Source organism: Papio anubis, chromosome 13 (assembly GCF_008728515.1).
Source record: "Papio anubis isolate 15944 chromosome 13, Panubis1.0, whole genome shotgun sequence".
NCBI lineage: Eukaryota > Metazoa > Chordata > Mammalia > Primates > Cercopithecidae > Papio > Papio anubis.
The window spans coordinates 62,474,342-62,496,488 of NC_044988.1; the positions used below are offsets into that span (position 1 = coordinate 62,474,342).

General features: G+C 44.1%; 1 protein-coding gene across 4 annotated transcripts in view; it reads right to left on the reverse strand.

The window, feature by feature from the left end:
- Nucleotides 1-22,147, reverse strand: part of FAM219A (family with sequence similarity 219 member A) — a 59,017-nt gene that overhangs the window by 26,582 nt on the left and 10,288 nt on the right. The gene's annotated exons all lie outside the window — the stretch shown is intronic.

A 22,147-nucleotide genomic window follows, 5' to 3' on the forward strand; every position in this document is an offset into this window, starting at 1 on the left:
TGTAATCTCAGCACTTTGGCAGACCAAGGCAGGCGGATCACCTGAGGTCAGGAGTTTGAGACCAGCCTGGTCAACATGGTGAAACCCCGTCTCTACTAAAAATACAAAAATTAGCTGGGCATGGTGGTGGGTGCCTGTAATCCCAGCTACTTGGGAGGCTGAGGCAAGAGAATCTCATGACCCTGGGAGGCAGAGGTGGTAGTGAGCCGAGATCGTGCCACTGCACTCCAGCCCAGGGAACAAGAACAAACCTCTGTCTTTTAATAAATAAATAAATAAAATAAACAAATGAATAAATACAAATAATCACTTGACTTAATTATTAGTGTTTAGAGCCAGTAATGTAGTCAATAACCTGCACGCCTCCACTGTGCTTGGAGAAGTTGAAAAATGTGCAGTTAATGTTAGGGGAAGATCCTTGTTCTTCTGTCTCCTGCATGTAAACACTGACACCTATGAGCGAGTGGGCAGTGCACTGAGGTGCAGGAAAGCCAGGCTCACACAAGGGCAGAGGACTGACAGCCTCAATGAGGACAGACTGACTTTTCCCAAAACTCTGACCTTGGGGACCTACTGCATTATTTAAAAAAAAAAAAAAAAAAAAAATCATATTCTGGGAAAGAACAGCCTGTGTTTGGCTATTTACAAAAGTAGGTCTGTGAATGCTGTCAGAGTTGAATGAATGTTTTATGCTATTTGGTGCATTTTAAGTAACCCAACAGGCTGAAATATTTTTGTTGTGAAGGGAATGCTTGTTCTGTAGAATTAAATCTTGGTTAGAATTAGAAACTCCAAAATTCCTTTGTTCCTGGCAGGGGAGCAATAGTTTGTCTTACCCACTCTGCAACCTTGTGGCTGTCAGAGGGTTAGTTATAAGGCCTTCACATCTGGACTTCACAGAAGCACAGAATAGCCATTTCAAGGAGTATTTTGGCTTTTATGTGGACACTTAATTTCACAGGCAGTAGGATATTGATTTTTTTTTTTAAATTATACTTTAAGTTCTAGGGTACATGTGCACAACATATATGTATACATGTGCCATGTTGGTGTGCTGCACCCATTAACTCGTCATTTACATTAGGTATATCTCCTAATGCTACCCCTCCTCCCAAACCCCTCCCCACAACAGGACACGGTGTGTGACGATCCCCTTCCTGTGTCCAAGTGATCTCATTGTTCAATTCCCACCTATGAGTGAGAACATGCGGTATTTGGTTTTCTGTTCCTGTGATAGTTTGCTCAGAATGATGGTTTCACTCTTTCCACCACTCCCTTCTATTTTTCACTCCAATGAAAACATCCCAAATGTTGAAACATCAGTGATTTTGTCCTCTTATGATGTTTAGGAGAGGAATTTTCAGCTCCTTGTTATGTGCAGGTGGGGCTAAGATGAGTTGTATCTTTATAGATAGGAGAAATGATGGTATATGGAAAGAACCCAAAAATCCCAGATCCTAGTCCATAGCACACCCTGGGCTGTTTTGGATTCTGAGATAATTTTGCATCCTCCCCCTCCCCACCACTGGCCCAGCTCTAGCCAGCTGCAAATTGTCTGGATCGAGCTGCTTCCACATGCTGATGTTATCGGCCTCACAGTGCCTGGAGCATGTAGATAGGAACAGGCAATGGCGCCATCTCACTGGATGTAGTAATGTAATTTAGTTTCTGAAATCCAAGTATAAAATCTTGAAAGCTGACTTTAAAATCTGCCTCAGGAGGGATGGTGGTGGTGTGGAATTCCCAGTAGAACCATCTAAATAGGGAAATAGCTTCTGTCATGTATTGATAAACAGTTTGAGCAATGGAAAAATATAGAGAGAATTACAGGGAAAGTGAGTGCCTAGTTTTTCTTCCTCCTGCCTCTTCTGAACTATGCTGTCAGGTGAGGACCACTCTATTTGTGTGATCCCCAGGTTAGGGCTAGAAGCACCTCTCCCTGAGCATTCCTGCGAGGCCCCTGCTGCTAGGAAGATGGAACAGCAGTTTGGGTGGTCTCAAACAGCACTTTTTTTTTTTTTTTCCCAGACCAGGCTAAGAATGATGGTAAAGGAGCAGTCACTTGCCTTTCCTTCTATCTCCCCAATCTCATCTTGTGCCACTAGTTTGCACACTGGTCTTCTTTACTCCTGATGGGGCATCAATATCCTTTTTAACCTCATGCTCCCCTTCTGGTTAAATCTTACTGCATCTTTCAGACCTCAGCTGACACACATCACCTCTTGTTTTTTTGAGACCGTGCCTCACTCAGGTGCCCAGGCTGGAGTGCAGTGGTACAATCTCAGCTCACTGCAGCCTCACCCTCCTGGGCTCAAGTGATCCACCTACCTCAGCCTCCCAAGTAGCTGGGACTACAGGTGCACGCCACCACACCTGGCTAATTTTTGTATACATACATATTTTTGTTGACATGGAGTCTATTTTGCCCAGGCTGGGACACATCATCTCTTAAAAGAAGTTTCCCATAAATGCCAGGCTGAGTCAGATCCTTCTATAATGTAGTCTCACAGCCCCTGCTCCCCCATACATTTCTTTCATGCACTTAGCAAATTTTATTTAAATGACTATTTGTATAATTTGTTTAATAAATGTTCATGAAGGTAGGGACCGTGCCTGCCTCCACTGTGTCCTCCCAATGCTTGGCATAGAAAATGAAAGGCCATAATCTGAAAAGACAAACACTGCCTTCTACTTGATTTGAAGGCACAGCAAGGATCTTTCTATAATAGAGAGGTGGCAAACACTGCTGACCTATCAGACCATGTTGGGGTCTTGTCTAATGGTGTCCCACAGACAGATGTTTCATTTTGTGCTCTTTGTAGGACTACTTCTTCACTGTAAGCCTCTGGTCAGGGGCTGAAAGTTATTTTGGAGAACAGTCAAAGTAGGAGCCCCCAAACCCTCCCTCAACTCACCTGAAGGCTTGGCCTAGTTAAAACTCCACTTAGGGTCCACAGCCAAAGCAGCAACTCAATTTCAGGTCAACTTCTCATGGAGACTAACAACAAACTGAGCAGATAGATGCAGGTTTCTTTGTGACTAAAGGGCTAAGATCAGCCATTAGCTTGCAGATATATACCTCCACAATCAAATGATTAAGGCCCAACTCTTGTTATTGAGTTCAGAAGAATGGGAAACCAGCTTGGAATCCAAACCATCAGAAAACTCTTTTTTTTTTTGAGACGGAGTCTCGCTCTGTCACCCAGGCTGGAGTGCAGTGGCCGGATCTCAGCTCACTGCAAGCTCCAACTCCCAGGTTTACGCCATTCTCCTGCCTCAGCCTCCCGAGTAGCTGGGACTACAGGCACCCGCCACCTCGCCCGGCTAGTTTTTTGTTTTTTGGTTTTTTTTGTATTTTTTAGTAGAGACGGGTTTTCACCGTGTTAGCCAGGATGGTCTCAATCTCCTGACCTCGTGATCCACCCGTCTCGGCCTCCCAAAGTGCTGGGATTACAGGCTTGAGCCACCGCGCCTGGCCCAGAAAACTCTTTGGAAGGAGATAGGAGTGGGGCTGTTCTGATCCTCTGTCTGTTCAGAGTGCTTTCTAACAACCTGGGGCTTGTAACCATATTCACCAGGCAGTAAACACCCAAGGCAGGGAAGCTCTTCGGGGTTCAGACATAAGGGCAAATGATGGCAAAGGAAAATGCAAGAAACCTCCTGGAATAGTAAATACAACCTCTGGCTGGAGAGTAGGGCCTCTGAACGGTTTACCTGTGAACTGCACTGACTCTGAGAGTCTAGACAGGTTGTTTCACTTTCTGAGCTTCTAGGTCTGTTTTTATTCAGGCCCTTAGATCCCAGAAAGAGCCTCCAGGGTAGAGAGGAAATGAGTTGTCCCAGGTCAATGCCAGATGGCAGCCCTGGGATTAGAATTCATGGGCCCTTGTTTCCAGCCAGCTGCGCCCTCCCCTGAGTCCTGTACTGTTTCTTCTTCTGAATGCTCAGGATTGTATTCAATTTAGTAAGGTTTGTGGACACATAATCACAGCTCCTAAATAAAACAATGACTACAGAGCATCCGCTATTAGGAAGACAAACATTGGGCGCCTTTGCCCCTGAGAGCAGACTGAGAGTGAGCTCTGGCTGAAGTTAGGTCTGTTCCACTTGAACAAAACCCAACACAAACAAACCCTCTTGGGATCTGGCAAAGTCCTCATCTGTTCTTGTTTCTTCTCCAGGCTTCCTTGTGCATTAAAATAGCCTGTGCTTAAACCCCACAGTAAGGGCCTCTGCTGGAAGCTGGAATGTGCTGTTTCCAGGAGCAAGAGAGAAGCCAAGCTGAGGGACAGCCTGGATCCAGATCCTCTGAACATTTTTTCACCCATAAATTCATTACTACATTGTCAATGGCCCCATCTCCAGGAGCACTATCATGCAACACCTCTTGAGGTGGGCTGGGGGCAGTCCTAGTCCTTCCAACCCAAACTCTGCCAGGCCTACTCAAGGCTTAGTGAACACCAAAAGTTCTTTTCTTCTCCTTGCTCTCCCCTCCCACTATGACTGGTTGGTGCTAGAAGAGGGAGCCTGCAGTTGTTCTCTCAGGGCTTCATTATTTAGCATCAATTTCTTTGACTAGGAGATTCTTTGAGGTATATGCATGCCTTTGGGCTTGACAGTTCCTTCAGTAAGGGACTGAGAAGCCTAAGAGAGGTGAAGAAAACAAGGTCTCAAAAGGAGGAGGGCCTTGCACAAATTCCAGAGCAGGGCTGGTTGAGAGGAACAGGGTCCTAAGTGTTTTCATTGAGCCTCAATCCAGGCACACTTACCCTCCTCACTCACCAGGCTCAGGGAATCATAAAGTGAGAGCTGCTCTGATTCATTTAGCCATGGAAAAGACCTGGAGGTACAGGAGGAACTTTCAACCAGAAAATTCAATCCCTAGTATATGATTATGATTCTTCTGACCTTTCAGACTCCTCACACATGACTTGGGGAATTGGGAGGAAATCCCTCTATAGTGCGAATTTAACTCTTCTCTGCTTGTGGGCTCTGGGGGCCACATGCATGACTAGGGTGGGGGTGGCAGGTTGCAAGTCTCCAGACTCGCTAGTTTTATTTCTGCTTCCATTTGCTACAACCTCGCCCCCCGACTCATGTCAATGTCCTTCCCCCTGCAAAAAAAGACATATTTAAATTAAGTAGATTCCTACTGGTAGGCCGAAAGTCCAGTGACGGCTCATGAAAGGATTCTGCTTCAGGCCTTGAAACCTGCTCAGTGTCTCTCCTTAATTTCCCCTCCTCATGCTCCCTTCTCCCAGATTGAAGAGGGAAGTACAGGGGTATTAGAGACAAAGGACCTTTTAATATTCCCTTGTTCCACTGGTTTCTTACCCCATCCCCAGGACTCCTACTATCCTGAAGTATTAAGAGTATCAGGCCCTGGCCAGGGACAGCTCAGGAGATGACATAATTGTCTTGCAAGCTTACTTCACCTTCAGAGTGATGGTGACCTCAACAGAGAGCTAAACATGTGTGGGGGAGGTAGGGCAGCACCTGGAGGGGATAAGGGGGAATCCCTAGACCTACAGGACTGGTCTTGAAAGAGAAGAGGCCATGCCCCTTTCACAGCCAGAGATATGTGCAGGAAGGCTATTCAAAATTAAATAGGCACGGTAGGGCTCAGTGGCTCATCGCTGTAATCCCAGCACTCTGGGAGGCTGAGGTGGGTGGAGCTCTTGAGCCCAGGATATTGAGACCAGCCTAGGCAACATGTCAAAACCCTGTCTCTACAACAAAAATTAAAAAAAAAAGAAAAAAGAAAAGAAAAGAAAACACACTTTGGGAGGCCGAGGTGGACGGATCACGAGGTCAGGAGACCGAGACCATCCTGGCTAACATGGTGAAACGCCATCTCTTTTTTTTTTTTTTTGAGACGGAGTCTTGCTCTGTCACCCAGGCTGGAGTGCAGTGGCCGGATCTCAGCTCACTGCAAGCTCCTCCTCTCGGGTTCACGCCATTCTCCTACCTCAGCCTCCCGAGTAGCTGGGACTACAGGCACCCGCCACTTCGCCCGGCTAGTTTTTTGTATTTTTAGTAGAGATGGGATTTCACCTATGTTAACCAGGATGGTCTTGATCTCCTGACCTCGTGATCCGCCCGTCTCGGCCTCCCAAAGTGCTGGGATTACAGGCTTGAGCCACCGCGCCCGGCCGTAAAACGCCATCTCTACTAAAAATATGAAAAATTAGCCTGGTGTGGTGGCGGGCACCTGTAGCCCCAGCTACTTAGGAGGCTGAGGCAGGAGAATGGCGTGAACCCATGAGGCAGAGCGTGCAGTGAGCCGAGATCACACCACTGCACTCCAGCCTGGGTGACAGAGTGAGACTCTGTCTCAAAAAACAAACAAACAAACAATAACAAAACATTAGCTGGGCATGGTGGTACATGCCTCTGGTCCCAGCTACCCGGGAGGCTGAGGTGGGAGGATCACCTGAGCCTAGGAGGTGGAAGCTGTAGTGAGTAGTGATCATGCCATTACACTCCAGTCTGGATGCCCAAGTGAGACTGTGTCTCCAAACAACAACAACAACAAGAAGTTAAATGGGCACAAGGCCTTAAGGACACAGCATCCAGGCCTTTCAGACCCAGCACAAACAGGAGGAGCTCTCCAGGGTTCTGAACCACCTCCCCTAAGTCCTTGGAGGCTCTGGGCAAGAGCCCTGCCTGCTGGTTAATGCCGATCTTACATGCCACTGGCTCATCTCTGCCCATTGTTGATACCAACTGCTTGCTTGGACCCATGGCCCGCATGAACTGAAGCAGCTCCTGCATGACTCCAATCACTCTCTACGGCTGCAGCCTAGGCTTCGTGCCAGCAGCCTGGCTGCCTGGCCAGATTTTTAAGGGGTGAGGCAGAGTTTCTTGGTGTATGTGAAAAAATATCTCCCAGTCCCTCTGGAAGCTCAGGATAAAATGGACCTGGCTTGGGGACAAAGTAGCCATAGGGGAGGAAGGGAATTCTCCATGTGATAAATCAATAGACAGCTCATCAGCTCCTCCCCTGCCCTCAGCAGCTGCTGCACCCACACGGACACACACACATACTCACACACACATATACATGCATGCCAGATTCTCCTTCCTGTCACTGCAGAGCCTGTATTGCTGCAGAGAAGGTAGGATCTCTTTTGTCTGCACTTGAGCAGAATGCACCTGCTTTGTTTCCCTCATAGATATCACAGAAATTTGGCAAAGAGCACCAAAACTTAAAAGTTAAATTAAATAAAATAATTATTTCTTTTCCTAAATCCAAGAGGAGAGAGCTGGGTGTGGTGGTATATGCCTGTAGTCCCTGCTACCAGGAAGACTCAGGTGGGAAGATTGCTTGAGTCCTGGAGTTTGACTCCAGCCTGGGCAACACAGTGAGACCCCCCTCTAAGAAAAGCTAATAAAAAATAAAAACATTTTAAAAAGAAGAGTACATAGTCACTGTAAAAAGTCCAGATAAGCACAAAAGAAAAAGGAAAAAAAATAAACTTACTCCTACTATCTAGAGCTATCCAGTGTTAATCTCCTGGTACACAGCCCGGGTCCTTGGATGTATGTGCATATGTGCACGCATGTGAGTGTGTCAGTAAGAGGCAGTATAGCGCAGTGCTTAAAAGCATTGGTTTTGAAGTAAGTCCTATTTGTGCCGTTTACTTATCTATGTAATCTGGATAAGTTTCTAACCTCTCTGGGTCTCAGTGTTTCATCTTTAACATGAAGAAAATAATAGTACCTGTAGCTTCCAGCCTACATTCTGCAGCCACAGCCAGGAGATGGCAGGGGGCTTCCTTTTGGTCAAAGTTCTCTCTTCTTGAACTTTGGGCCTCAGCCCTTTCACCCACTTGTTCTGGCCATCACTTTCTGCCTTTGTGCCCAGGGTGTACCATTCTTCTCCAGGGGCTCCTTATGTCAGTCTCTTTGCCTGGCTTGGGCAAGCCTGCTCCTCACTCTGAGTCCTGGCAATTTATTCTCACATCCACCACCCTCACCTCTCCTTACCTGCTCTAACACTGTTCTCCCTGCAGTCAGCACTGAGCTCCTGGTGGCTGAGCCAGTGGCTTTTTCTCAGGTGATCTTCTACAACCTTGGGCATCATTGGACAGTGCTGACCACATTATTCTGCAAGCTATTTTCCCTTGGCTTGTATGGAAACATTATATGTCTCTTTGTTTTGACTGCCCTGCCTACTGTTCCTCCTCTTAAACTCTAGACATAAGTGCCTTTCCCAGTGGTCAGTGATTCTCTTTCCACATGTTCTCTCTTCGCATCTCATATAAACATATTATTTCAAGTAATAGCTCTCTGGGCTTTATAATCCCAAGCCCATATCTCTAGCTCTGACCTCTCTCTCCAGACCCCATTTCCAACTGCCTACTGTTTCCACTGATGTCACGTTCCTCCCCCAACCGCGTTCTTCCTTTTAACTATCTTTATCTTGTTATTGGCAAACCACTTTCCCAGTTAAATAAACTCAAAAATGGGGAGGGGCAGTGGGGTATCATTTTAGAAACTTTTAATTATTGAAGTAGTTTTAAAAAATTGTTTAAAGAGGTAGTGTCTCACAATGTTGCCCACGCTGGTCTCGAACTCCCGGCCTCAAGGGACCCTCCTGCCTCAACTTCCTGAGTTGCTGGGATTATAGGCATGAGCCACCATGCCTGGCTTATTATTCAATTTTATTATATTTATTATATTTATAATATTATTCAATTATTATTATAATTTTACATTTACAGAAGAGTTACAAAGACAGTCCAGAGAGTCTTTGTATTCACTTCATATATAAAAAATTGGAATCCTTCTGAAAGAAATATTTATCCTTTCTCCTCCATTTACTTATTTATTCAATCATGTATATATATCAGTACGGATTAATGTATACTTATTTTGGGGGGTTATAATCCAATATTATCATATTTGTTTTGTTGCTCAAATGGTTCCAGCTTTGGCCACTGAGAACACTTTCAGGTTGGCTCCTGTTTTAACTTCCCTGTGGGCTCATTTTGATCTACTTCTTTCCCCTTTATCTCTATGGGAAACTAATCATGAACCTAGAAAGTTCTGCAGAATATCTAACGTTTAGCTTAAAAAAAAATTCTCAGCCAATATCCTGCTTCAGGCCCTTCTCAACATATTGCAGGATCACTGCAGTAGTAACCCACTCATCTCCCCACCTTGTCTCCTCTTCCTCCAACTCATCTTATATGTTACTGTTAAAAGACTCTTCTGAGAATTAAACACTGCTCTGATTGCAGTACTCCTTTGCTCAAGACCTTCTGATAGCTCCTACCACTTAAAAACTCCTCAACTTGACATTCAATAAGTTTTAAAAACATGATCCCAGTTTGCCAATCTGGCTGCTCCTCCAACTGCCATCTTTCTAAATCCTTTGATCTCTTTGCCCTAACTGTCAGCCCTCTATGCAGATGACTTCCAATTTCTATATCCAGACTGACTATATCATTTTAAGCATTAAAAAAAATCTGTATTGGTTTCCTTAACTTATAAAAGTAATGCATATTCAGTGGGGAAAGCAAAACAATACAGAAGTGAATCAAGTAGGAAATGAGCCTGTGACTCTCTCTCCTCCCCGTTCCTCGAGTTGGTTTTAAGAATGAAGTGGCCTCTCCAGATTCTTCAGTATATCTCCTGTCTTCCTATTAAATTGCTATACCACAGTAAACAGATTTAGAGACATGCTTCTTGACATAAGAGTTTACAATACAAATCAGAAAAGGTTAAATTCAGAAAATATAGATATTTATTTTTATATTGCAACTTAAAACTTCAAGGCTTTTTCCTCATTTTATCTCATTTAATCTCTGATAATCCATCTATCATTTATCTCAATTTTACAGAAAAATAATCTGAAGCCCTATAAAGCAGACTAACTTCCCTTAAGTCCCATAATCAGAACTGGGTCCCAAGTTTCCTGGTCCCTTTCCAACTTTACCACATAAAATGGCCATACAGAAAACCACAACACAAGAGACAACACTAATGGGAGAAAGGCCAGAAGCCAAAGAGAACCATCCAGAACATTCAAGTATTAGTGATCACAGTTTTACCTTGGGGAATGTGGGAGTAAATCTGTCCCTGTGCTTTCCTTTTCTTATATGGTGAAAGTGGAACTGTAGGGAGATCTCTCAACAGGGAGTAAGAAACAGGAATGTATCTGCTCAGTGTTGATGGTTTTCTTTTTCTTTTTTTTATTTCATTTATTTATTTTTTTGAGACAAAGTCTCACTTTGTCACCCTGACTGAAGTGCAGTGGCGGGATCTCAGTTCACTGCAACCTCCACCTCCTGGGCTCAAGCGATCCTCCTACCTCAGCCTCCCAAGTAGCTGGGACTACAGGAATGTGCCACCACACCTGGCTAACTTTTTGTATTTTTGGTAGAGATAAGAAATGCCCTGCCTCCTAGAAGCTACAGGGCTCTGTAGAACTTGAGAAGGAATTGGGAAGATATGAGTCAAGTGTGGCACATCGAAGCCGGGGTGTGTAGCAGGAACAAGATTGTTTAGAGAAGTGACACACAGGTCTCTGTCAGCATTTCCACACTCAATTCATCTTACTCCCTTGTTGGTATGCATACCCAATTAAAAAATATGGAAAGCATGAGCTCTATCACCCGGGTAAAAATGACAGAATCAAAGAGCATGATTTTTGACCATTTGTTTCCCCAAATGGAAAAAAAATTCAAAGAAAAAGGTGATGTTGTTTTGTCATAACAAATTCAAATGCAGAAAGGTGAATACAGAATATGAAAGTTCTCCTATAATTCATTACTGTTGCCAGTTTATTTTATGCTTCCAGACTTTAAAAATATGTAATCATATATACCAATTTAGACACAGATGGAATCAGATGATCCATCTTCCATATGTATTTTACCCAGTAACTTTTGTGTTATGTGCACTTTACCACAGTGAAATACACCTATCGTGAATATCGTTTTATGTCAATTCATATTAGATTTACATCCTCCTTTTAAAAGGCTGCCCATCTGTATGCTATGGGATGGAGGTACCATGATTTATTAAATCAGTCCTCCCTGATGAAGGTTTAGATTGTGTGTGTGTGTGTGTGGTTTTTTTTTTTTTTTTTTTTTTGAGATGGAGTCTCCCTGTATCACCCAGGCTGGAGTGCAATGGCACAATCTCAGCTCACTGCAACCCCTGCCTTCTGGATTCAAGCGATTCTCCTGCCTCAGACTCCCAAGTTGCTGGGATTACAAGTGCCCACCACCACAACTGGCTCATTTTGTATTTTTAGTAAAGATGGGGTTTCACCATGTTGATCAGGCTGGTCTGGAACTCCTGACCTCAAGTGATCTACCTGCCTTAGCTTCCCAATGTGCTGGGATTACAGGTGTGAGCCACTGCGCCCAGCCTAGATTGCTCTTTTTCCACCTTTTTCTCACTATTATAATGTTGCAGCTACTAATAACTATTATAATATCTATTATAACTATAATATTATAAAATTATGTATATGTATTTATGTATAATTATTATAATTTCTGGGGTTTTGGCGGTTTCTTTTTTGAGACAAGGTCTCACTCTGTCGCTCAGGCTGCAGTGTAGTGGCAACCACAGCTCACTGCAGCCTTGACCTCCTGGGTTCAAGTGATCCTCCCATCTCAGCCTCCCAAGCAGCTGGGCTACAGGCACATGCCACCATGCCTGGCTATTTTTTTAAAAAATGTTGTAGAGATGAGGTCTTGCTTTGTTGCCCAGACTGGTCTCAAACTCCTGGGTTCAAGCAATCCTCCCACCTTGGCCTCCCAAAGTGCTGGGATTATAGGTATGAGCCACAGAGCCTGGCCTATGATAATTTCTTATTAAAGAGTGTCTTTATATGTTTGTCTATTTCTTTAAGAAATTCCTAGAAGTCGAATAGCTGAGGGGGTCAATGGGAAATGCACACATTATATTTTGAGACACTGTTGCCAGTTATTGTTCCAGAGAGGCTGTGACAATGTATACTCTCAGCAACTGGCTGTGGGAGGTACTTGGGTTTAGAAAGACCTAGATTAGTTCTCAAGCCAGCTGGTTGTATGACTTTTGGCAAGTTATCCTTCTTAATGTCCCTTTCCCCTCATGGGTGTCATATTACCTACTTTGCAAGGCTGGTGTTAGAATGAGATGAAAGAATGTATATAGAACACTTTGCAGCATGCCTGGCATGTACAACAAAGGGTAGCTGGTTTTTGTTTGTTTGTTTTTATGTTGCTCTCTCCTCATTTACTTTGTTTCCATCTAGTCTAAAGTATTCATCAGTCCTAACTTCCCTTCCCCCAAAAGGAACTTGGGATGTGGACTAACTGGAGCTATGAGAATCAGCAGCAAGAGGCGTTGCCCTCTTAATGAGTTTGCACTTCCCAGGAAAGCCTTGAAGTCAATTTTCGGGGCTCTATCTTTCATGAGGAAATCACAAGAAGACAAACACTACTCTCTTCCTCTCAATTATCTTGACTAGGATCTTAATCAGGTCATGCTTACTCTCCAGGACACTGCCGGATCAGGCCATTTCAACAGCTGGCCTTTCTCTTTAAAACAGGACACTACATTATGATCTGGAGGCTACAAAGGATCCATGGAAACAGATGGGGTGAGAGACCCTGAGACATATGCACCCTGGAACCCTGGGGAGTCCTGGTTGAATTCTGTCCTCCGTGTCCTTCCACAGCAGGGCCAAAAGTGGAACGCTAAACTGAAGTGTGGCTTCTTGGGGCTTTCAGTTCTAAAAGATATGGGACTGTTGAATTAACCAGGGCACAGTGACAATGCTCCAAAATACCAAAAGGGGGCAGTGTAGTGTTACAGTTAAGAGCATGGCCTTAGACTCCATCCACCTGGGCTTGAAATGGTTTTGCCGCTTACTAGGTTGTGTGACCTTGGGTCTCACTTTCCTTCTCTGTAGATTAAGGGTATACCTTCTTTGCAGAGTTGAGAGGATTAAATGAAACACTGTGTGTCTGGTGGCAGATAAGTAGTAAGTGCTTCTAAACAGTAGGACACACGTCTGCAGGGTGTATGGTTGAATGTCAGATACAACATGGGGTTACCAAGTAAATGAGACTAGAAGACAATTCATTTAGTAATTCATTCATTCAACCAAAAGGTATTTAGTGAATGTCCATTATGTGAAGGCACAGGAGACAAATGGTAAGTAAAAATGAATTTGGTTTCATGCAACAGCCTTCAAAAGGACCCATGTTAATAGACTAATTATACATACTTAAGTAAAATTATAAATGTGAAAAGTGCAATAAGGGGAAGACTACTGACCAAGTCTAGGGATTGTTCTCTGTGATGAAACTATAGCTGAGCTAAGAACTGAAAGATGAGTAGGAGTCAACAACAAAAAAAAGGTAGAAGGTGCAGCAAAAGCATTCCAGGCAGCAAGAACATTATGCGCAAAGGCCCTCAAGCAGAAGGGAGCCTGGGACATTAGAGAAGTGGAGGAAAAGCCAGTGAGGCTGAATGCAGTGATGGGGGGTAATGTGGTATGAGATGAACTGAGGAGGAAGGCAGGAGCCAGATCACATATTAGGGTTATATTAAGGATCTGAGTCTTTATAGTAAGAGTGAGTGGAAGCTGTTGAAGTGTAAGGGGCTACACGGGGCACTCCTGCTACTTGGCGACACTTTCCTCTGATGTTTACTTTCATGTGGATAAAAGGGATAGGGCTTCACACAGTCCCTTCTGTGACCGCCCAGGAGAGGGGAGCAAAGAAGTAATCGGCAACAGGTCCCTTCCCAAAACAGAATGAGGCCCTCTGGATTCTCATAGCCTCAGGAAGAACTAGACATAAGGAGGAATGTGGGCAGGGTATCCAAGACTGTGAGGCTTTTATCAGGAATCCTGGGTGGTCAGCTGTCACTACAGACCCCTGTGTTTTCTAGCTGTTGCACAGCTGGTCCCTAGCTAGCTTCCACCTCTCAGACTTCCTGCTCCATCAGATGCTCCATTGTGTTGGACATAATTTTCAGGGGACTAACAGCTCTTAGGCTGGGTGGTAGAGGTACAAGACTCCCACGGGCAGGGAACCAGACCTAAGGGTGGGTACAGGTTTGCAAGAGGCAGTTCTCAACTTCTGTGTGCTTCCCCGGTGAGCTGGCTTGCAGTGCCTTCAGTTCATGCACTGTATTTGTCTGGGGCACATGTACATACTCTCCTCTGTGAGGAGAGACAATAGGGGTGGAGATACTGGGGCAACACAGGAATGCCAAAGTACCAGAAGGTGTTGATGTGTCCCAGCCCTCACAGGTTTTTTTTTTTTTTTCTTAATTAAAAAACCAATTTTTAAAGAAATGTTATCTTACTATGTTGCCCAGGCTAGAGTGCAGTGGCTATTCACAGGCCTGATCATACAGCACTTACAGCCTTTAACTCCTAGGCTCAAGTGATCCTCCTTCTTCAGCCTCTCGAGTAGCTGGGACTCCAGGCTCCACACCTGGCTCTCACATAGGTTTTTAAACTTGGCTGGAAAGAGAAAAGGATCTAAGAGTGCTAGAATTGCCTGTCCCATCCCTCCCCGCAACCTCTCCCGGCTTGTAGCCCAGCTAAACAGGAAACCAGGCTTGGGTCCTTGCCAGGGCCCAGGCTGGGGCAGGAAGCTCAGGAAACAAGTAAGACCCTCCTCAGCATAGAAGAAGGCTGCTCAGAAATCCTTGGGAAGCTAAAATAAACCCAGACCTTGCTGAACTCTCTCCCAGAGGAGGAAAAGACAACAGTTGCTTCTACTCCCTAGTATGAGTCAAGCATAGCCCCAGGAAGATTCACAGAGAGCAGATGCAGGAGCTTCATGAAGTGAGATACTGCTGTCCCAGTGAGAACACACTCAGTAAGGACCCTCCCCTCAGAGAAGCACAGGGCTTAGTGAAGCAGGGTGGGATACATGTGGACTGAAGACACTCCAGGGCTATCTTGGGCTGATAAGGAAGGAAATGATAGTGCAGGATAAGAGCAGTGGTGGAAGCAGAAGACCTAAAGGAGAGAGGGCCTGAGATCAGGTGATACCTGTGGGGTATGAAGGCAGAGAATTAACAGGGTTCTTTGCTGTACAAATGTGAAGGAAATTCCTGATGGAATAATGAATCAAGGCAATGACAGTCAAGGGCTGTAAAAACATTAGGTGAAAGGCTGAAGGGGGCTTTTATTTATTTTTTATTTTTGAGACAGGGTCTCACTCTGTTACCCAGGCTGGAGTACAGTGGCACGATCATGGCTCACTGCAGCCTTGACCTCCTGGGCTCAAGCAATCCTCCTGTCTCAGCCTCCCAAGTAGCTAGGACTACAGATGCACGCCACCATACCTAATTTTTGTTTTTTTATGGGGATGGGGTCTCACTATGTTACCCAGACTGTTTTCCAACTCCTGGCCTCAAGTGATCCTCCTGCCTTGGCCACCCAAAGTGCTGAATTACAGGCATGAGCCACTATGACCAGCTAACTTTTATAAAGGAGAGATCAGGCTAACTACACCACGAATCAATGTGAACATCACAAAAAATAGGATGAACATAGGTCATGTGCTTCCTGGTGTGAAATACATACACATCACACCTCAAAAGGTAAACTGTGGCATACACATCACACCTCAGAAGGATACTTTACAAAAAAGTTGAATTTAAGCCTGATCAAACCCTGAGATCTAACTACTGATTTGCAAAAATACAGGAGTCAGAATAGGATAAAAAACATCACAAGGATGCAATAAACACAATCCAGAAAGTGGGAAACTCTATAGGACAAAGGACTGAGCTTTTTTTGTTTGTTTTTGTTTTTAACAAATAAGTTGCAAGAAAAGAAAAAGTGGTGGGAGAACTACAGATCAGAAGAGACATATCAGGCCAGGCATGGTGGCTCATGCCTGTAATCCCAGCACTTTGGGAGGCTGAGGCAGGTGGATCACCTGAAGTCAGGAGTTTGAGACCAGCCTGGAAAACTTGGCAAAACTCTGTCTCTACTGAAAATATGAAAATTATCTGGGCGTGATGGCATGTGCCTGTAATCCCAGCTACTCAGGAGGCTGAGGCAGGAGAATCGCTTGAACCTGGGAGACGAAGGTTGTAGTAGGCCAAGATCACATCACTGCACTCCAGCCTGGGTGACAGAGCGAGACTCCGTCTCAAAACAAAACAAAAAAAAGAGACACGTCAGCCAAATGCAATGTGTGAGCCAGATCCAAACAAACCAACCAATTTTTATGATGTTAAGGAATTAAAGGAGTTTAGGAGTGATAATGGTATTCATGTTAACAACAGTAATGGTGTGATAATGGTAGTTATGTTGAAAATTATCATTTTTAGAGATAGTATAATGTTATAGATGATTATTCACCCATACCCCACCTACTGGATTATCTTGAATATTAAATTATTAAATTTAATTCAAATATTCAAACATTAAATTAAATAGATATTCAAATGTTAAATTATCCAAGATAATCCAGTAGGTGGGGCATGGGTGAAATAAGATTAGCCTTGTGTTGATAGTTGTTGAAGTTGGGTGACAAGTACTAGGGGATATGTGTTTGAAAATTTCCAAGGCAAACCATTGAAAAATGTGAAGGAAGTGAGCAAACTGGATCTGCCTCCTCTAGCCCACTGACATGGGGGAGAGTAATAGCAATGTCGACTTTTTCATATGTTTCATGAGCCCTGAAAATTGACCTTTGGGAACTGAAACAGCAGTAGGACACCCTCCACTATCACCAATGGTGGGGATCTCCAGGAAGGCCCACTCTGCTAACAGACTCAGCTGCCCTCTACAGGTCCCCCAGCCCAGCCCCACTCAATGGGAATCTCTTTCAAAGGTCAGTGAAAGCACAAAGCAGGTCCTTCTCCAGCCTGGCCTCACCACAGCCCTGTCGAGGAGGCCAAAGACTCTTCTCATTTGGTGATGAGAAGAATAACCCATCTCCTCACTCTCTCCCACAAAAGTTCCCTTGGGAATCACAGACAGAAAAAGGAAATGAGCAACCCTTTCATTATCATCAACACTTAGACCAGAAATAATATAGCAATTTGCAGCTCATTTTCACATACATGATCTTATTTATTTTACAAATAGCCTGAAAGAGGTTAGGAGGCTGGCCAAAGGTCATAACAAAAGTGGTAGTAGCTAGGATGTATCCAGCCTACTTACCACTGCTGTGCACAGCTCCTGCCCTGGGGCCTGTGCCCTCCACTAGCTTATTCTAATTTCCCCACCTTCTCAAGGATACTCAAACCAATTCCTCCTGTGGGAGCTTCCTGTGACTGTCTCTCTGCTGTATCAGAGCCCATGGCAAATGAAGGATATGAAATATGAGATTCCATCAGGAAGTTGATAGGGAGGCTAACAGATGGTCAAATCTTGGTTCCTGACTGGTTCTCTTTGGTACCAATGTTTGCTACATTAAATACCACCCTCCAACTTAGTCTCCCTCCCTGACTCCACATAATTCTCCCTCCTCTTCCCTAAAACACGAGCTACCACCACTTCCCCATATCATTATCCCCACTTGGCCTTTCACTGAGTCGTCTAGGCCAGAGCTGGATGCAACAGGTCAGCTGAGAGCAGAGAGGACTTTCTGGAAGCTAAAATCCTCAGGGAAGAGCTTTGGCATTCATAGGAGGCCCAGTGGAGGCCCCTTTCACCAGCTGCTGCAATCTGCATGCCAATGTGGCTTACTGGCTTTCCCACCAGAGGCAAGCCTGCCCCCAGACAGAATGACCTATACATTTGGGTTTTGTGGTAAGGAGAACCCCATGCCTGATACACGAAGAACAGGACATCCAGGTTGGCACTCTTCCCTTCCTCCAAGATCCCCAGAGACTTTCTCCATTTCCAGGAGGATGTGTACAAGTCATATAATGTTGGAAGACTCAGGTAGGAGCTCTTCATCAGCAAAGCTAAGTTTTTTCCTCATTAAATATTAAAGCTTATAATTCCATTAATAGCTTCTCCAGCCCCTACAACAAAGCTGATGGCACAGTTATCAGCTCTGCTAGCAACGGCAGAAGGGCTGGATTGGCCCTCTTATGTTCTTCTATGTCCCTCACTTCTGAAAACGTACCTAATACTGCAAAGGGAGAAGATGGGAAAAGGCCAATTTGTAAGGAACTCAGATTGCTAACTCAGCTAGGGACCCCTGCCCACTAGGGAGCCAGGAGCACGTCACTCCTCGTAAGAACAAAATCCTTCTCATCCTGTGGTCTGAGTTCAAACATCACTTTCTCATAGAAGCCTTACCTGACATCCACAATCTAATGTAAGAGAACAATTTATTATTCTCTCTTTTCCTACTGTATTTCTTGCCTTTTCTATCACTTGTCATAGTTGGTAATTGTGTTTGTGCATTTTGTTTAGTATCTGTCTCTCCTACTGGATTGCCAGCTTATGAAGGTAGGTACCATGTTTGCTTTATTCATCATTTTACCTCCTATGTTTTGCTCAGTGTCTTGTATATAGCAGATGCTCAAAAGATGTTATTTGAATAATGAATGAATGCCCCATCCCTGTATTCCCCTGAATTTCCCTTAATTCCCCAACATGTAGCTTCTACTCTACTAATTCTCACCTACTCATCCCCCTCTAGGTCTTTACTGTTCCCCTCCTTAGAATAATCTCCCAACCTCCTCTCCACTCTTAACTCATCTTTAAAGGAGCCAACTGTATTCTTCTATAGTTCTGTTTCATAAGAGCAAGAATCTTCTTCACCAGTCTGTAAGTTCTAGAGGCAGAAGCTACCTGCCAAGGAGATCAAAGGGGAGTTTGGGTGACAAAACTCACAGCACATTAAAATGGACACCCTAAACCAGAATATCATTTGTATAAAGTTATGTGCTAGAGGTTATAGAGGCTTTGGGATTGGTTAAGAGCTCACTAGAATATTCAGGGAAAGCTCCCTGAAGAATGGGAGTTTATATTGATCTCTGAAGAATGTGTAAGAGTGAAAAGGGCAGAAGAGAATTGTTAAGAGGAGAGGAGGCCTCAAGGTGCCAATAGATGAAAGAAGGTGAAGGACATGGCTGGACTTACTAGAAAGAAAGTTGGCTTGAATGGTAGCACGTATGGCCAGCTTTGAGGAGAAAAAGCCTAGTGTAGATGCCTCAAAAGCCAGTGGAGAAGTTCAAGCTTGATGTAGAACTTAATCGGGTTCCAAGTTGTGAAGGAGGGTCTAATCTAGGCCATGCCAACCTCCAGCTGAGTAATGGCTAAGCCTGTTTACCTTTTTGGGAGTCTGCTTGCAGATCTATAAAGTGGGAAAAATTATTTTCCTAATCTACTTAATGAGATGGTTCAGGTGCTTTGGAAACATCTTTTCACCTACCTTAAAAAGAAATTAAAGATAGGCTGGGTGCAGTGGCTCATGCCTGCAATCCCAGCACTTTGGGAGTCTGAGGCGGGAAGATCACTTGAAGTCAGGAGTTTAAGACCACTCTAGCCAACATGGTGAAACTGTCTCTACTAAAAATACAAAAATTAGCTGGGTATGGTGGTGTGCACCTGTAGTCCCAGCTGCTCGGAAGGCTTAGGTAGAAGAATTGCTTGAACCTGGGAGACAGAGGCTGCAGTGAGCCAAGATCGTGCCACTGCACTCCAGCCTGGGCAACAGAGCTGGGCAGACAGACTCTGTCTCAAAAAAAAAAAAAAAAAAAAAGAAGGGGGGAATTAAAGATAGGGATAAGACACTGTACCCATAAACTTTACACAGTGACAAGGTATTAGGGCCACAGGACAGGTAAATGGAGAGCTCATATCTCACTGAAGGAAAGAAAGGGATGCATGAAGAAGATGGTGTTTTTGTGACAGGCCTTGATATATAGGAAAGATTAACAAACACTGACAGAAAACTAGAAATGTGCTGCTTATGCTAAGTTCCACGGTGGATTTTTGGACACGTTTATAGTACACACACATAACAGAGCCATGTTTACTGCTAGGATATTATTCCTAGCATCTACTTTGGAAAGACTAGGGCATTTGCACAGAGCAATGTGTCTTCCTGGTGTCCTGGCCTCTGGCCCAGTTTAAGAACTGCTACCATAGAGAATATGAGGTAAGAACACATTCACATTCCCACCATGGCTCTGGTTCTCCCTGTGAAGCTACAGATAACATGAAGTCTACCCTCCTTTTCTTTCCTAATCCCAGTCCTTTAGGTATCTGAAAATCTTAAAATGCTTCATCTGAAACTGCTTATTCATAGGCCAAATAGCTCAGTTCTTCCAACTATTCTCACATGACATGGTTTTGACTCCCTTCATTATTCTAGTCACCCAATCTCTTGAATGATGATATCAGTATAGAATGCAGGACTTCAGATGGTGCTGACCAGTACAGAACAGGGCAGAGTAGGATGATTACTTCCTAGGAACTGAACTCCATGCTTCTATTAATGTAGTCCAATAGCACATTAGCTTTGTTATATAGTGGACTTATATTAAGCTTTCTGTCCACTCAAGGTCCCTACCTTCTCCAATCACACAGCCTCCCTAGACTCCTATTGAAATTCCGTCTTGCTGAACTCAGCCAGCTACCTTTCTGAGAATAAGAGTCACATTACACACATGTGGTGTAGTTTCTAATAAATGTGGAACCATCATCTTACTATCCTCAGTGGACTCTTACCTATTTTGGCAGTAAGCCTAGCTCAAGATGTGATTCTAGGTTCTTGCCTTGATTTTACACTGCTGAGGGAAAGGGCTACTCTATTCCAGATATGTTCTGAGTTCAATATAACAATAGGGATGGCTATTAAATATGATCATGGAAGCTCAATTGACAATAATAGAAGTACAATATCAATATTATGGGTAGTGGCAGTCCCACAATAATCTGTGCTGTGCAGATCACATGGAGAGCTCTGTGTTCAGTTTCAGGGGTGAGAAACGTAAAAGTATCCACTAGGGCAGCTAGGATGACTGGGGATTTGGAAGTCAGTGTCCCAGGAAATGGTAAGAAGAAAAATCAGGCCTGTTTAGCCTGGGTAAACAAAAGAGTGCTAAGGCTGTATAACCTATAAAAGGGCCTTTCCACACCAATAACTTCTGGCTTATGGGTCTCTTCTTGTAGCCTATTCCTTCTTGCTCCTTTGGTCAAGGGCTTATAATTTCATATTAAGTGTGGTCAACCACTCATATGAAATTCATGAGATCTTTTCCTGAATCTGTTTCTTTCCCCCTCTTATCTGCTCAGCAGAGTCAAGGTTACTCCCTCTCACCTGGCCTATTTATTTCAAAAGGATTTTAAACTTTACATTAATTCAATACTTCAGAAACAAGTGCTGAAGATCAAGTAGAAAAAAACAGTTTTCTTCTTCTTCTTTTTTTTTTTTTAAAGACAGGGTCTTGCTTTGTTGCCTAGGCTAGAGTGTAATGGTACAATCATAGCTCATTGCAGCCTCGAACTCCTGGGCTCAAGTCATCCTCCCACCTCAGCCTCCCTAATGGCTAGGACTACAGGCATGCATCATCATACCTGGCTACTTTTTAATTTTTTTTAGAGACAGGGTCTCACTATGTTGCCCAGGCTGGTCTCGAATTCATGACCTTAAGCAATCCTCCTGCCTTGGCCTCTCTAAGCACTGGGATTACAGGCATGAGCTGCTGCACCTGGCCCCTTTATTCATTTCTTAAGGAGCCATATCATAAGACTTTAGCCTCTCAGTGAAACAGATTGCTTGGCTGGCTAACATCCCTAAGAGTTCACCTTTCCTGTGTTCTTTGTCCAGGATAACTATGATGATTCAGGGCTGCTGGGATGGCAAGCAGAATACTAGAACTGTTGTTCCCCCTGCTGAAGACCATAGCAGACATGGAAAATCAACCAAACCATGTCAGTATTTCATATGGAACCAGGACTCTGCCTTAGCATCCATCTTAACACAATGCTTTAAGCAGCAACTACTGATCAAGGGGCATTGGCATGAAGAGTAATGCCTGTTTATCATCCATGCTTTATGCAGCCTGTGGAGTAGGAGGGTATAAAATAATTATGCAGGAATGTCTCTTGAGCTGTTGTGAACAGTGGGAACATTTATTGATACTGCAAAGGAAGGACTGAAACGTCCCCTAATCTGGGAATCCACTTTTCACCTTAAATCTCAATTGAGATGGGATTCTTCCTGATAAAAGATTTGGATTATCTTTATCTTCT